A 14,444-nucleotide genomic window follows, 5' to 3' on the forward strand; every position below is an offset into this window, starting at 1 on the left:
TGAAACGAAGATTTCTATTTGTGGCAGAATGAGTGAATGAGCGGAGACAAATGGCTTTCTTTCTTCTTTGTATGTCTGAGCGAGCCGGGGCGAGCGAGAGAGAGGGAGCAGAGACAAAAGCTTTTCTGAGTGGATGTGTGCTGTCCCGTCCTTGTTTCCCAGGACAGAGGTCTGGAGAGGCCTCATATTTCTGGCTGCTGTCAGGCCGGGGGTGAGAAGCAGAGACAGCGAGGGGCAGCTGTTTTCTACGAGGTGCCCTGACTCCCTCACACTCGGCCTTTTGATCCGGCTCGGCTTCTTTGCCCCCCCCCCCATGTGTATGTATGCATGAGTGTGTGTCAGCCTATATGTATGTCGGAGGGGGGAACACATGAAAGTGGGGGTGTAATTGCCGTAGTAAGTAGGCACAAGTGGTGGCAAACCACGGAACAAACACTAAAAGTGAAGCAGTAAAACAAAGTGAGGGGCGACACTCTTTTGCTCTCTTCCTCTCTCTTTGTTTTAGCACAAGACAAATAATTTCACAGGAATGCAGCAGGGCCAGTTTGATATGGATGTGTATTCAGCAGAGATTGAAAAATATAGAGGGGGCAAGAAAATAGTAAGACATACTAACACAAACACACTGGAAAACTCCAACTCTTCTACAAATGGAGCTTTGCTGTACAACTAACTAACTTTCTAACTCATCTGACTTAACTTTCTAACTAATCCATGCGTCTGAGGATTAAAGGAGAAATCCAACCTGCCGCTGACCAAATCACAAGACAAACGTGAAATTGTAAATATCTTTTGTTCATATTTAACACATCTTCTTCTCTAGTGATTATAATGTTTTTATACGGTCTCCTGTTTTCATATTTGTATAACCTTGCTTGCTCCAACACACCACAACACATTCTTTGTACGTGTTAACCTACTTGGCAAAGAAAACCTGATTCTCATTCTTATCAGGTAGACCGGATGATGCCATGAAGTCATAAAGCCATTCTGAAGTGTGTGCAAGTTGTCTCGCTTGCAGTATTCATAATGTTCTTTAATTATCAAAAACTGTATTCACACCTTTTAAGACAAGCGCTCGATTGTGGTTTCATGACTACAAATAATGATATTTTGTTTGCAACAACAGGAAAAGAACTGTTCAGTTCGTATTTTAGACTCTGGTACTATATAACAGTAAAAATAGGGCCTCGTATGTGGGCTCAGTTGCACCATCTATGGCTTTGTGTAACAGCAGGTATATTTTTGTACAGGAGCATATACAGTTGGAACATTTTCCGTGCATCCTGCTGTCACTGTCCTTAGATCTCTGACAACAAAGCAACAAAAACAAAAAAAACAGGCAGCGACACAGAGAGCACATAAAGCCTTCAGATTTGACAGTTAAGGGAGGTGTACCTTTGTCCCCAGCCAATGACTATCAGTGACTCTACAAGTTAATATTTGCTTCTGCCTGCTCATAAATTTGCATTACATTAGAGCCTGACCTAAATGCATTTTTATCACCCAAAGTAATTAGCTGAGCATTAGTTGTAGGAGAGAGGGAGTACTACTACGAGTCTGAATCCTTCCTGAATGGGGTGGTGGCTAGACACGAGCTCCAGGAGGGATGGCTGCAGAGTAGAGCTGAGCAGGGCCAGCAGATGAAAGAGGAAGTAAACAGGGCCAGAGTGCTGCCTCTTTAATCTACTACATTAACTCCGACACCACAAGGGGAGGAGCCAGCGTGCAGGCAAACGACACAGCCACACAAAAGGGGAGTGTCAATGAGGGGGTAATAAGGAAAGACAATGAGTAAACAAGCAGGGGAAGTCCAGGCCTGGCATGCTAGAAACTCCCTGCTTCTCACTGCCTGGCACACACAAAAGCCCTGTTGTAATTAGCCACCCCAATAGGTTGTTTAGCATTTGCATATAAATGCCCTCACAGGCAAACGCTAAACAGGCTGACACAAGCCATGCCCAAAACAGACGTTCGCCACACCTCTACCCCTCCAGGAGGTCCCAGGGGTCCACTTACGCCGGGGTACCCCCTCCCTTCGCCTCGTGCTTGTACCCACTACAGGCAAGCTGGCATCCATTACACACAATGAATAGTGTGGGTAACTCGCTTCTTGTTTCTGGAGAGATTGTGAAACGCAGTGTAGCCAGGCTTCCTGTTGCAGGCCCACACAGGCGTCTGTCATGTGAAAGTACATTTTGCCCTGACCACAGGGCTGAGGCTCAACAAAGCCGAGGGTGCAGGTGTTAGTCTGTTGTTTTTCTCTAATAAAAGTTCAACCAGGAGGACAGGAAAGACCTAGATAAACTGTGAACCAATCATGCATCCATCTGCACGTGTGCGCAAACACACACACACACACACACACACACACACACACACACACACACACACACACACACACACACACACACACACACACACACACAGAGCCAGGGGGGGTCTACAAAAAGTGTGAGAAACGAGCGTTCTGTCACGACCAGGGTCAAAACACACAGGTTTGTTTAATGTGCCCTGACGTGTTTCATTTGTTGCAGGGTAAAGCCAGGTGGTAGATTAGACAGAGGCAGACAACATTTACACAAAGTTTAACAAGATTAGACAACTTTTATATTTTACACACTTTCTGAGTTTCCATGCCTTATTATTTTCCTAAAGAATAGTATAAATTGACTTCTGCCTTATTTCAACGCTTCCTCTTCTATCTACTGTTGTTTTCAATGGCGACTTAAACAAAAACAAAACTATATTAAGGAAGGAAGTGATGAGACTGGTGTCTGTGCTCTCCCTCCCTCCCTCCCTCCCTCCTGATGCCCTGAATGCTGCCCCTCTCTCCTCTCTCCTTCCACCAAACCCATATTCTCTCCAGTGTCAACATAGGCTGGGTCACCTGCACACTTGTCCTGCTCCGGGTCCACCACACTAGGCCTTCTTCCCGTGTTAATCCTCAACCCACGTGTGCAATGTTTCTGAGCTTTGCTTGTGGCACAGGAGGACCACAGCACGAGAAAGCCATCGGCATTAAAAACACGCTTCTCACCTGCCGTGTGGCCTGTTGTACCCTATCGGGGCATGATCCAACATGAGGAAACACCTGGCTCCAACAAAAAGCCTGTTTTACAGCCACGCTCCTCCATGTGCACTTTGCCTGAGTTGCAGCGACAACACTCACTCTACAGAGGATACGCTGCCCAGATTAAAGCCCCGATCTCTGAGGCCATTTCATTTATATTACTATCAAAATGTGCATGATTTAGAACGGCGCGGGGGGAGAAGTGCTTAAATGTTGCCATGAGGGAGAATAAAATGGAAGCAAAAGAGAGGAAAAGACTTGAAAAGGGGAGAGAAACTGTTGTAACAGTTAGTATCCGTTTTAAACCCAGCTCTTACCTCAGAGTAACTTCCTATATGTGGTTAGAGTGTGTTTTGTTTTAGTGCTTCACACAACAATACCCGCAGTCAATGTCTTACCATCTGAATTAAACAGAACAGTCAAATATCCGGCCCTGCTAGAAAAATAGAAGTAAATGTCCCTTTATTTAAACTTGAAAATGAAGCGTGAGAAACTTGCAGGTGATAGATAAGGTGACAGAAGGCATGTTTTAAACTCAAGGCATAATCATTATTCAGCATACGGCCTTCTTCTGTTTGTATTGGGGCCTTCACCAGAACAACACCCATAGCTGCATGAAAAAAAACAGCCCCTCCTCATCTTCATTCATTAAACAGTAGGGAAAATGAATGCCATGGTGACCAGACGAGGCGAGTGACGTCACAAAGCCGAGGTCACCGGTCTGTCACGGCCGTCTAGCCCTGTGTCAGCCCCATGGGACCTGCTCCCCCTGCTCCAGCCTAAACCAAATCTCTGCTCCGTGGCAGTGAACGTCAGAAGGAAAACCAAACAATCACAGAGGGCTCCGTGTCGAATATGTAAACGCCGCGGCACTGTCGCTGTCATGAGACATCAGCGACCGGTGCAAAACAGCAGTTAGAGCGTAGCCCGCCAGAGAGGTGGGAGCACGAGGACCAGCCGACGAGAAACGCCTTTAAACCGGATGAATATACATGTTGTACTTGCTTTGTTGTGTATGTGTGTGTGTGTAAGGGAGAGAAGAAGCATGTCTATTCCTCCTCAGGCTAAACACAGACACACACACACACACACACACACACACACACACACACACACACACACACACACACACACACACACACACACACACACACACACACACACACACACACACACACACACACACACACACACACACAGTACATATCTAGTTTTTGGTGTTGCTGTGTGGGAGTCTGCCTCTCTCTAATCAATTTATTATGGAGGCACTGAGGTCCTCATGTTTGTTCATTTAACACAGGGAAAATGAGCAAGAGCATTTGTTGTAGGTACAGTGGGAGCCAAAGAGGAAATGACACGTGCTTCGGGAGGAGGAGAAGAGAGGGCTGAGGCGAAGGCACACACAAGACGGAGACACCTTTCAGAATAATGCCGAGGTGTAATATTGTGGCTTTGAGGAAATGTTGGTTTAATTGCAGTTTGGCGCAACGTTTAATGCAGCCTGTGTGACACCTGGCATAAATGGTTTGCACTCGGGACAGTGCCAATTATAATCCAGCCAATCAGAAATCTTTCATAAATCCACTGACATGCTCACTGCAACCGCCAGCCGCTTATTTGACGAGATGAGATGGGATGGCGACAGACGCTCGTGCAGTATATCTTCTTTTTAATTACAATGTCTGCAGAGGTGGGACTCTGCTATAAACAATCATCTGTGCAATCAAACACACCACCACCTCCACCAACACCACATTATAATAGTACATCCTCCGACTGAGGAAAAAGAAATGTATCATGCGTATTATTTCCATCAATATTGCCAACAGAAAAACTGTAAAATAACAGTGCATAGCTAAAGAAGTGAGGTGACTCTGGATCATCCAGGAGCTTTAACAGCAGGACTTCATTCGACATGCTCGCAGAGTTATAAAAACACAGTAATGTCATCATCCTGCTGAATGCAAAGGCTCTAATAAATGCTTAAAATCATTTTCATAGATCATTAAAAGCGTGAAATGTGTGAATCTTCAAATGTGCTTTGTAAGGACAGCAAGCTGTCAGCACTACAGGTGGCAATATTCACAACCTTTAAATATATATATATATATAATATCTTCTAATCCTAAATGCATTTTATATTTGAACGCAAACATAGTTTAGCAAGTGAGTTACTTTCCATAAAAAGAGTAGAGATAGAAGTGTGAACTTGACCTCAGACAAGCAAATGATAAAAAATGTTGCCTATGTGTTGTCAGGGAAAAAAGGAAAATACAGCGGCAGAAGCCGGAGGAGAGCTGACATCAGAGGACTACAGAGGCTTCAGCACTTAGAGGCCATTTTATTGCTTTGCTGTGGTCAAGTGAGGTGCACCGAACTCAATTCCACCACAACAATGGCAAAGAGGGCCGCAGAGACAAAAGAGGGCTATCCCTGCTTCTTAACCCCTTCACTACTGGCAGATCAGTCGCCTGGGGCTGAGCGAACAACAGCGGGCCACCTCAGGAGAAGGTAATGACAAATAGCGAGTTGCAACTTATACACCTACTGCCTGGCAACAGCTTTCTCCTGCTCTCTCTCTCACACACTCAATGTTGTTACTTACACTATAAAAACCATATAGGCACACGAGCCCCATCCATCAATGAGCAGATGGAGTCGGCTGCTTTTCCTGACCAGGAAGAAGCAATCGGTAGCTTCACCTCAGCCCTGAAACACACTGCAGCCTCCTCTCTGTGTCTTACCACGTCTGCCCCTCCCTTCCCTTCTCTCCCTGTCTCTCTCTCCGTCTCTCTTTCCTCCCCTGGGAACATGGACGGGCTACTACACATTTGCAAGTGAATTACACTTTTTGTTGGGATTTTTTTTTGTGCGTGTGTGAATTGTAAAAAAAAAAAGAGGAGAGGGTGTGAGAGGAAAGGGTGCTCCTGCCATCGCACTGCTTTCTTTTCTTCTCTCTATAATCCTGAGGAGGATAAGCTGTGAGGTACACAGAGAGGAAGTGCCATAGACCTGCTGGGGTCCAGCACATCCTAGCAGTACATTCCTGCAGCCCGGCTATCAGACGACACTTATAGACAGATACAGACGAAAACCCTCTGAGCCCCAACTGCTGTGTGTCATACAGTCACAGAGTGGATGCAGAGCACACACCGAAAAGGAAATTAAAATCAGTACGATCTAAATCTGAGCTGAGCTTGAACCAAGATCTGCAAACTGAAATAAAATATCTTCATACTTGGGGAAGAGAGAAAAAACACTCAACATATGTATGAAGCAAAAGAAAAAAAAAACTACACTGTCAAATACTGTCAATCTGCAGCATTGTTAATACTGTGGATGTTTTGGGAGTAGCAGAGGAGAATGACTGGCAGGAATAAAAAGAATATGGCATCTACAGCAGCAGAATATCATCATATCACTTTCACACAGCTCTTTATCTGGTCTTTCTAAAACCAGCCCCGGCACCCTGACCGACAGAGAAGCTCGGAGCTTGATTATACAAACACACTCTGTATTTGCTGCTAATACAAGCTGTGATGTTGCATCATCGAGTGACCTGGCTGTAAATTAGTGAAGAGGGACGTGCTGATAGTGTGAAACGCAGATCTTCTATCTGCAGCACAGTGTGTCCTCTGTTGCAGGAAATGTGATTTCTTCCGATGAATAAAATGATTTTTAATTGTTTAGTTTTCACCTTCTGTGTCAATCTGTGAATATCTTATCTTTATATATTCGCGGTACATAAAACTGTATTTCTACAATGTGTAACACAGTGCATAATATGGGAGATACTATTCAGCTGATGCACTGTCAATATTTTAAACTTGTCACTCTGCTTCATACACACCCACCCACGTACACGCACACACACACACACACACACACACACACACACACACACACACACACACACACACACACACACACACACACACACACACACACACTCTTACATTTCAGTTACACAAAGCAGATTTCACAGACACAGATAAACAATGCGAGGGCAGTTATCACTCCACAGAGCACAGTAACATAGAGGAAGAGGAAGAGGATGACAAAGAAATAGGGGAGGATAAAAAGACGGCGTGTGTGTCGTCAGAGTCACAGGCCAGAGGGGCCCACGTATTGTTCCAGGGCTCAGCGTGGGGAGAGAAAGGCGACCTGGGCCGCCTCTGTCTAAGCGTCCTCCATGTTTTATGCATTCTGTCCTTTGTGATGATAAGCGCCAGTGCGGAGGGTGGAATGCTGGCCTCCAGGGTCCAGGAGAGGGGTGGGCCTATAGGGGGGCTGTGGTGCAGCTCAGTTCAATTCTGCAGCCCTCGGAGTGGTCCCTGTCATCCCTGCCTTGCCCGCGTGTAGGCACATGTACACAGACACAAAACCGTTGTTTCTCCCATCCCTGAGCACTAGAGCTAGCTGCTGCTGCCCCAAATAGCACAGATACACAGGGAGTCGTGGCTGCCACGCTACGCACACTCACTCACTCTCTCTCACACACACAGATGGTTTACGGTACTACCAGGGCACGCATGCATCACCCAGGTCTTCTACTCATAGTCGATACAGTAACGCAGGAACACAGCAGTCTTCATCACTGTTACAACACTGCTACCTCACAAACAGCAGAACTGATGGTGTACATTTATTACAGAAGCAATATCGAGATTCTAGTTAAGGACAAACACACACACATTATAACCCCCTTCTATTAACAGCATTAATTTATTGTTAGCAGTGAAACACAAATTTATATAAATTTGTGTGGCATGTTATTGTCCTCGGCTCCGTTATAGCTCGTGAATTCCCTTCATTAAAGGTGAGGAAAATATTTTTTCTCACTGTCTTTCTATTGTGTGTGTGACTGCTGGATAATATAAGCAATGCTATCACAACATATGCCCACTGTCTGAATATCAACACTAAATTAGTCCGAAATTAATAAAAATGATGAATAGAAAAACACAAGTGCATCATAGCAAGGCCTCGGTGTGACACATTCAAAACACATTACATTTTTTCATACAACCGGCGAGCGCACAAATCAGAATGTGGCTGTGCAGATGCATATGACACGTGCGCATCTTCTTAGTCGTAAATCTAGTCTACCCCTAGGATTTAACCAAGATTGTCAACACAATAACATGTGAAAGAGCAAACCACAAAAACCCCTGCCAACTTTATCTCAAAAAGATAAAACATGACATTGAAGAAGGAGAAGAAAAGATGAGAGGGAAGGGAATTTTTCATTTCTTTCAAAAAAATGCAGGGGGGGGGGGCTGCTTTTTGTCCATAAACAGCAGGCCTCTTCAACATTTGGGTCTGTGGGGGTTAAGGATAAGATGCTTGAATTCATACACACCACAAGCATGCATGTACACACACACACACACACACACACACACACACACACACACACACACACACACACACACACACACACACACACACACACACACACACACACACCTGAGCGTGACAGTCATCTCTTCCACTCTCCTTTCCCCACTCTCTCTCGCTCACCCCTGTGCTGAGCCGAGATCCCACCCACCGCCTGCTCCTTTATGATAGCATGACACGCACGCCGGCCTCGGCTGCAGGACAACTGGAAGAACTGGTCCTCGCCGCACGACCACGCATATTCAAAACCACACGTCAAATTCAAAGCCATCATTTGTGTCGACTGGCCCCCGTCTACACATGTCCACGCAGCAAATGGTGCAAGCAGACATTACAGGGCAGAATTTACATCCTTCTCTGATTTCAGAGGTGCCGCATCCACACAAAGGTAGACCTGTTCACAGAGGACTCACAGGACAAACGGTGTACAGTAGAAAGGAAAGAATTTAAAGTGACTGGAGACCATTTATTATAATAACTATTATAATATTTTTCTTTTTTAGATTATAGGGGCATAAATTTGTGGATTTTTGTCTTCTGGGTGCATACACTGTGTGTGACACAACAACCTATGATGTATTGAATCTGTGTTGTGGTCACAGACTACTGTTCACCCAAAGAGGGCTCTCTGCGACCGAGGACACGGACTATACGAGACCAGTGGCCGAGCACGGAAAGGTGGGACTTAAGGAGAGAGATATGCAGAGACATATAGAGAATGAGAGGGAGGGAGGGAGGGGTTATGACAGCCAGAGGCGCTGTCTCCCATTTTCTCGCCGTTCCCCCCCGCCCCCCCCCAAACCATGAAACAAGCCTATCCATGACGACTGCGACCCCTTTATCTCGTTTCTCCGATTGGACGTGCTATTCCCACTCACGCAGTCAAATGACATCTGAATACTCCGAGTGTACCTGTCATCTAATATGGTAATAGACAAGGACCGAGCACAAGCAGTGGAAGGATCAGCAGCACCTGCACATCTCCACAGTGAAAACCGTCAACACACCACAGCCTTACAGCACCAAACACTACCTTCATGTTGTGAATACTCATACTAATCACAACACACAGCGATTCCACTATATACATTTGATTGGTCATATCACTGGAATCATGTTAAAACACTAAGTGCACACCCTAACAAATAAAGTCTTTTTTTTTTAAATATTGAAATAAAGTGTGACACAACACATTCAAATAACATGTTCATAATTTGGTCTAATTTTCATGACGATACATGTAACGGTTTAAACAGTTGCCAGGTGTCTTAAAGATATATTTACTAAATTTTAATTAATCTGAATAAATTCTAATAGAATTAATTCAAATTATTATATGAATTAAAAATGTGAAGGAGAATAATTTTAATTTATCGTAAACAATCATGCACATTTTGCCATTTCCCCCTCAGTTGTGGTAAATAACCTCTCTGCACCTAAATGGTGTTAATTTGTAAAAATCTTAAATATGTTTTAAATCAAAGAAAATAAGTCAATTGAATCATTCCTTGATAAACACATTAACTAAATAAAAGAAGAAATAACTCTGATCACAAATAATTAATTCACAATAAAGCATATAAATGGTCCTTTTTCAAATATATTTGGTTTAAATACTGTGTGTGGTAAAAAACCATCACCCTGGTACTTGAGCATGAACAGAATACTTCCACTATCAGAGTCAGGGATGAGGAGATACTGTCGTTAGCCACGCCAGACGTAGGTTTGAAACACAATACATAAAAATGAATGACATTCCTATGCCTTTGCCAGGAAGTGTAATAATTAAACATATATATATGACAATGAGACAAGCCAAGAGAATCAGACAGGTGAGATGACAGTAAACATTTGTGCTGTCTTTGTTTTGTAACAGAAGACGGAGAGAGGGAGGAGGAGGAAGAGGAGAGGAGTGTTAACTGTCAGACAGGGGAGGAAGGGAGATCACTCCAGTTTTGGCACAGCAGCCATACCTGTCCTATACACTATACAGCACCTTGCAGTTCTAAACGCTGGAATGCAAACACACACACAATGACACTTGCCGGATGCACAAATTCTCTGGGGTTATGAAACATGTATAAATCCTTACAAATAAAAAAAAGCAGATCGGAAGGAGCTAAATGCGAATCACTGATTAAAAATCTTCAGCACTGACGCCTGTTTCCTCGCTTTCTCCTGCTGCTAATCTCCTCCCGTCTGCTCCTCTCCAGTCTGAAAGGTAGGGATCTGTTTATCTGACCTCTTCCCCTGATTCCTCCTCGATGGCCCATGGCTATCTGACCCCTCCACCCAGCCCCCCTCAACACTCCTACCCTCAGCTCCCCACCCCATTTTCTGCCTCTCTCTCTCTCTCTCTCTCTCTCTCTCTCTCTCTCTCTCTCTCTCTCTCTCTCTCTCTCTCTCCCCTCCCTCCCTCCCTGACAGCCTTATAACGCTTAATTTTTTACTTTTATTACACCCAATGCATTTTCCTTACTCCCATCCTAAACTAAAGTCATAATCCTGCAGATGCTGACAACCATACACCAAATGCTTTGTGTGGCTTCCCCCAAAAACACACACACACACACACACACACACACACACACACACACACACACACACCAACAACTACCATCACCCCTTTTTCTCCCCAAACACTTGCCAGACCCACTCTCTTCTTCTCATCCTCCCTAGGCTGTTTGCAAGGGGGGGTCTTTCTTTTCTTTCCTTTTTTTTTTTATCTCTGCATTCACTCTATGACCCCTGTCCCCCCTGTTTCTTGCTGTCTGGCCCCCTTCCCCCAAAACACACACACACACTCTCACACACAGCTTCTCATCCTTCCTCTCTGCCCCCACATATCCTCTCCTCTCTTGCTCGTTTGCAAAACCTCTTTTTTCCTCCTCTTTTTTCCTTTCTCGTCTGTGTCTCGAAAAATATCCACGACTGACTTGTTATTCTCTGTTTCTGTTTTCTATTATTATTATAGCTCCAACCCCGTTTCGAAAAATCGCTTGCTCTTTTCTTTTTAATCCTATTTATGGGGGACTTTTGTTTTGCAATTGCACCTAAACATGAAGATAACAGCTGCATCTCCGTTTTTTATATTTTCCCCCCTGCACGATCAGATCCAGTTTTGGCGAGATTGGTAACGTTGCACACAGGCAGAAATTAAAAAAAAGCATGTGTATTTTTGGTTTAAAAAAGGCCCATTCAGGCTGCATGTGCCCTATCTGCAAGCCTGGGTTTTGTTTTCCTAGATATCATGTTTAGTTTAACTCCACACACACACAAAAAAACAATACTGCAAATGCCAAGTGCTTACTAAATGCAAGCAGTGACCTATAGGTTTAGCCCGGACATTATACTACAAGTTTAAGCAAGTAACTTTTGGCATGATAATGTCTGGTGGAGGTCGGACTAACAGGGCAGCGTTTTGTTTTCATTCGGGTCAGCGTTTCTCGGGGAATACAAAAAAAATAAAAAAATCTTCTCTAGAAAGTCTGATGCGGCAGCCAAGTATAGTTGGAGGCAGCAGATCCAGAGTGTGTGTGAGTGTGTGTTTTATTCCCTGAGCCACATGTCTGCTGTGAGAGACGCAGCTCACACTCTCTGTCTGCCCGCGTGCAAGGTCCTGCTGACCCGCTGCTGTCACGCAGGAGACCCGGGGATCCGTTTTTTTTACCCCCCCCTCAACACACCACATCCAACACAACACACACACACAGAGAGAGACAGGCAAACACGCGCTCGCCAGCCCCGCATGCACGCACGCACACACACACGTATACACATGTCGATCGATCTGCATGTGACTTCGCGAGGGAACGACTTAAAATAAGCTTCAAAAAGAGGAAAACATTCCGCGAGAAATAAAAGAGAAAAGGTGGACTAAAGTGCGCTAAAGGAGGAAAGTGTAGCTGTGGGGGAACTGAGGCAGCAGGGCGGAGGGACTGCACATTTCACACAGAGACGTATATCGGAGAAGAGCAAAAAAAAAAAATGTGTTTATCCACGCGAGGATTTTTTTATAACCACGCGACGGTGTGGAACCCACCCCCCCCCAGTTTGGACATCGCAAGTGTCAAATCTGTCCAAAAAATGAGAAAATCGGGAGATGCCCCCGCTCCTTCTTTGGCCGGACGCGCACGGACCCACAGGCTGGACTTGGAGCTCCTTTCCTGGGCTGCGCTCATGTGGAGCCGCCGCTGCCTCTCTTCGTCCGCTCAACACAGCTCTCTCCCCACCCCCCACCCCTTCTCTCTCTTCTCTTATCGCCTTGTGTGCCTCAAAACACGTCTCTCGACACCCATGAACCCTCCGCACCTTCTCCCGAGCACCGCGAAATGCGCACATTTGTCTCAAAACCGCGTTTTTCCACCACGATCTGCTGGCTTGTTTTTTTTTGGAGAGGATCGCTGCCTTTGCCCGTTTTCTCGTCTTCCATTCATGAGGAGGAGAGAGGACGATCGCTGATGTAAACACAGGTAAAGCGATACGGGGAGAAAAGAGGAAAACACACCGAGAATAAACCAAAGTACTTGCATGAAATCAAAACTTGTGTTCGCCGGGCAGATTGTCACAACGTAACAATGTAGCCGGCGACAGCAGCAGCAGATAGGCAGAGAGATTCAGACAGGCGAGCAGAGCAGGATCGTGGAGACAGAAGAGGGAAAAAAGAGACAAACGCAAAGTTGAAACTTACAATTTCTCGCTGCCGCTTTGTGATCCTCGCTTTTTAATCCAGTATTGAGATGATTTAGCTAAAGATCCCATCAAGGCAGTTCCCGTTTTGGTCAGTTTGCGCTTAGGGTGGCAAAAGAAAGATCATTGTTGTTGCGGAGTGTAGAGGAGGAAAAAAAAAAAAAAGGAGAACCGAAGTACTATTAGTTGTTAAAGGCAATATAAAAATAATTTGGATGCAAAGCAGGCGATGAGTCTTGTGTTAGAGGGAGCGAGGAAGAGGTGAAAGTGAGATCTGATGATTGAAAAGAAAAAACTCTTTGGATCTTTATTCCTGCTAATTAGTTTCCTGCAAAAAAAATGGCTGTGATTAATTCAGTGCGCATGTGCTTCATTACACAGGCACGAAGGGAAGGGCTAATTAGCCGCCTTCTGGATCAATAAGATTCAGCAAAGGAGAGAGCTCGGGAGAGAGAGGGAGGGAGGGAGGGAGGACGAGCGAGGGAGGGAGGGATGGATAGATACAAGTAAGGGGAGAGGAGAGGAGAAAAAGGAGGAAAGTAATGATCAGGAATTGAAAATATGGAATTAAGAACAGCGGAAAGTAAGAGTTTGATTAGACGGAAGACTGTGAAAGTTAACAGTGGAGCCGGCGGCCGCGCCGCGGCGCAGCCCCGGCGCCGCACACGCCGCGTCTCCGCCGATCTTTTTGCACTTTTTAAAACATTTTCACCCCTTTTTTTAATTTTGAAATGAAAGATTAAAAAAATGCCTCGACCACTAAAAGTACATAAGCGACCTTGCTGTGTTTTATTCTGCCTCTTTCCACCGTAAGTCTGTCATTTCTGTTGCGTAAAAGCGGCACAGGACCGTTCCCATATAGTTGCTAAGTACATATTTTTTTAACGTTTGAGCAACTTATTGAAATACATAACATACATGAGTTTTCGGCGGGTTCACGGGCTGAAATGGAAACGTGCCACTCTCGTGCACGGTCCACTTGTGATGGGGCAAACATCTGTCGCGTTTGTGAACAACTGGAACAAACACTTGTCCAAAAATTAAATCACGTTTACAGGCGATTTCTGCGTGTGTGTGTGTGTGTATATGCAAAAGACGTATAAAGGCTGCTACTGTAAGAACAACGCAGGCTGCCACGGTGTAACTGCAGCCTGAACTCAAATATCACAAACACAGCTTATAGCTGCACCTGAATATGATCAGATAACAATGGTTTTGTATTGATAAATATCGATTTTCAGCATTAAGATTAATTCCACTTCCACAGAGACAGGAGCTGATA

General features: G+C 44.9%; 1 protein-coding gene across 1 annotated transcript in view; it reads right to left on the reverse strand.

Annotated features, from left to right (window-relative positions):
* The window catches only part of zfhx3b (zinc finger homeobox 3b), a 136,469-nt gene extending 122,862 nt beyond the window's left edge, over positions 1 to 13,607 (reverse strand). Inside the window, exon 1 of the mRNA XM_035159091.2 lies at positions 13,164 to 13,607. The gene's annotated coding sequence lies outside the window, so the exon portion shown is untranslated. The remainder of the gene's footprint in view (positions 1 to 13,163) is intronic.
* Between the last annotated feature and the right edge of the window lie 837 nt (positions 13,608 to 14,444).

This window comes from Hippoglossus stenolepis, chromosome 1 (assembly GCF_022539355.2).
Source record: "Hippoglossus stenolepis isolate QCI-W04-F060 chromosome 1, HSTE1.2, whole genome shotgun sequence".
Classification (NCBI taxonomy): Eukaryota; Metazoa; Chordata; class Actinopteri; order Pleuronectiformes; family Pleuronectidae; genus Hippoglossus; species Hippoglossus stenolepis.